Genomic DNA, 3,858 nt, shown 5'->3' with positions numbered 1-3,858 from the left:
TGCCGCTGTGTGTGTGTGTGTGTGTGTGTGTGTGTGTGTGTGTGTGTTTGTATACCCCCTCCCTTGTTTGACCATAACAGAGAAGGGGAGGGTGGAGGAGGACATGGTTTTCTGTTCTCCGTTACATCCATTAAGGGAAAACAGATTTTCACACATTCTTTCATTTGTTGTTATTTTTATTATTATATAGCTCCACTGACAAAGTCAGAGCGAGGACCTACTGTAATTTAGTGAATTATATTTTTATTATTATTATTATTATTATTACGCAAATTAATAACTAATTTGAGGTACCTAACTGCTCTGACCTGCCCGAAAATTTGCACACGCATCAGAACCGGTGAGAAATTTGGTAAATTTGATATTCTTGGGTTCTCGGGCAAACAAAATTTGGTAGGCACGTGTATCACATCAAGACCTACATAAAAATAGAAGGTCACCATTGCCTCAGACCAACAGGATGTCGACCATTTCGAATTTAGTTAGCAAATTTTGACATTTTTGCGTGTCATACTTTAACGAACTCCTCCGACATATTCACACTAGCAACTTCAAAATTGGTGTGTCATCTCAAGACTGAAGGGATCAAACGATACTCAAAGTTTGAGTTTTCTTCAGAGCCTTGCAATGACAATGTGGAGAAGATGTGGTGATTTTAAAGCCTTCGCCATGAAACAGGAAGTTTCTCCTGATCAAAGCAGCATGATGTTGCTCCATGATATAATAATAATAATAATAATAATAATAACAATAATAATAATAAATAGATGGGACATTACTCTGCCTTGCATGTCAAATTGTACATGTGTGCGAGGGGCGTGATCAAAGCTGCTTGCAGCTTTAAACTTCTATTGGGATATTTTAGTTTTCATTGCCTAAACGTAGAGGAAAAGTGCCTAAAATTTGCACACAACGACAATTCATATTATTATTATTAATTATTGATAATAATAAAAACAACATAATTGCACCTATAAGTGTCAGTATTATTTCTGTAATTAGGGCCCGAGCTCCACTGACAAAATCAGAGCTAGAACCTATTGTAATTGAGTGAATTATTATTATTGTCATTATTATATTCCGCCAAATAAATTACATATTTTAGGCACTTAACGTGCTCCAACCTCCCCAAAACTTTGCACACGCATCAGAACCGGTGAATAATATGATAAAATTAACATTTTAGGGGTCTCGGGCATGGGCCTGTCAAAATAACTCAATAAAGTCCCTGACCTCATTCCCCCTTGCTTTATAAACGACATTTGGTAGGCACGTGTATAACATCAAGACCTACAAAAAAATAAAAGGTCGCCATTACCTCCGACCAACAGGAAGTCAACCATTTCGATTTTAGCGTGGAAATTTTGACATTTTCACGTCATACTTTAACGGACTCCTCCGACAGACCAGCAATTTCCAATTATTATTTATATATATATATATATATATATATATATATATATATATATATATATATATATATATATATATATATATATATATATTTATTTATATATATATAAGGGTTGGCATACAGATCATCCCTAACATGTGTTTCTTCAAATCACAGAGTGAGATCACTGTGATATCATTCCACCTCTCTGTGTGTCAAGCTTGCGAACCAAAGAAGCCAAAACCTGGACTTTGTGGTAGTGTCAGTCAGCCCACCACTTTGGTCAACAACTATGGATGGATTAGATTGAAGAGGATTCTCAATCTCAGAGTTATCTTGTAGTGCCCCTTACAGTAATTGGAAACCTGAATATTTTTAATTGTGATAAATAAACAACTAAAAACAACCTTTCATTACCAGCTTTTTGTTACCTGTCATGGTCCGCTGCTTCAGTTGTCCTCGGCTAATGTCTCCAGCTACCTTCCTTTCCTCTCAGGCTATGTTCACTCCTCCAGACCTGTTATTCTATTTCTGCCCACTAGTGGTCCCCAGACTGTTTTCCCTTTCTTCAGTTCATGTTTACTATCTGATATAACCTGTCCCAGTTTTCGCCATCTCCTCAGTCACTGTTGTAACCTAAATGGTTCTAATCTGTGTACTGTTACTGTGTATTTACCTTTGTTCTTTCTTCTTGCTGTGTGCTGTTTGCAATGGCTTATAGGCAGTATATCTGAATGACATATACTGCCTATAAGCCATTGCATTCCTTCATTAAAGTTCCTTCTCTGCATCATCCAGCTCCTGTCAGCCTGTGTATGGTTATTTCCTCCCTGTTTTGCTACCAGTGCCACATGCTCCATCTTGTGGACACTGTAGTTAGTTCAACAATCCCCTGAATTCAAATGAGTGAGTCAGATCGCCTGCTGCTCCAGTTGAATGAATACATGACACACCACTGTCTTGTCTTTTATACAGATACTATTTGAGTTGTATTTGTACGTACGTATTTGCACATGTTGCAATGTGTCCTGTTGCAATGTGGCCTGTGGTGCTCATATTCTACGAACAATGTAGCATGGTGAGGAGATGTGAGAGTAGGGGTTTAGATATATTAACTCCATCTCAAAATAGGTATAGGTACGTTTAGTAATTTATAGTTATATTTTGCATGGGCTGTCAGAGTTTTAAATCAAAAACAAGTGGGGCAAGTGCATGAAACGTTGGCAGACAAATTAGCAAGTCGTGGCTCGGACTGTTTGCTGACGCATGGAGCAGGTTTGTTTAGAAAATCTTGTGTTCAAAACCGTCAACTGCTGTGTTCCATATTAAATTTTAATATTCATAAGCCACTTGTCTGAAACTCAAAGCTTTACAAATGCTTTTTCCCCTTGCCCTGACATATGCTTCTTCACAGTTTTATCACAGAGGTCTACAGGGAGTTCCACCAATGTCATGGTATGTTTTTTGTCCTGACATGCAGAATAAATTGTGGGATCTTATGTACACAGGGGTGTGCTTTTCGTCCAATCCATTCAATTTACCACAAGTGAATTTCAGTCAATTTCTTTTTAAACATGAGTACCGGGACTGTTTATCTGTGATGAATTGATAACCAATGCCAAAGAGGTTAAAGTAGGCATATCATGCCTATATTCAGGTTCATAATCTGAATTTGGGTTATTACTTGAAAAGGCGTACATGCTCTAATGTTCACAAAACACATGTTTCCTCATACTGCCCATTGCCATAGCTCATCTTTCCAGCCTCTGTCTGAAACACTTGGTTTTAGCTCCTGTCTCTTAAATGCCCCCCTCCCAATAAAGACCAGTCTGCTCTGATTGGTCAGCTGGCCCACTCTGTTGTGATTGGTCAACCGCTTCTAGTGCATGTAGGCATTTCTCTTGCTCTCACTTCACCCAGCTCTGTTGCAGGCGTGTAAGACTAGCCGCTCAGCATTGGCCAGACTACCTAAGAGGTGTTTGGACTTTTGGTTTTATTAACTTTGCAGACCATTTACATACACAAAAAATCTATATAACACAATAGAGGAAAGGGAAAACTGAAAAAGCTTAATATATCTCCTTTATGTGATTGATTCAGTTTGTTTGTTTCTTTGTTAGCAGGATTATTTAAAAAGATATGAACAGATTTTAATTAAATTATTTATAATACATTATTTTTTCAGACATCCTGAGAAATGTGACGACAAACCCTATGGATTGCTGTGTATGTTTTTGAATGCGGGAGCTGAATATGTGTCAGCTGCCAACTATGTCAGCTCGCAAACATGAGTCAAGTTGATTCCACTAGCCCATAACAGCACTGAGGAGGTAGAGTCGTTCGTCCACCATCCGCCAGTCCACATGCCGTTGTGTCCTTGGGCAAGACACTTAACTCCAAATTGCCTCTGACAGCTCTTCCAGAAAAATGTGCGGTAAATAAGCAGCGCTATATGAATGTGTGTG

This window comes from Scophthalmus maximus, chromosome 17 (assembly GCF_022379125.1).
Source record: "Scophthalmus maximus strain ysfricsl-2021 chromosome 17, ASM2237912v1, whole genome shotgun sequence".
NCBI lineage: Eukaryota > Metazoa > Chordata > Actinopteri > Pleuronectiformes > Scophthalmidae > Scophthalmus > Scophthalmus maximus.
The sequence above is the reverse complement of the archived record's forward strand: the minus strand, read 5'-3'. Positions refer to the sequence as shown.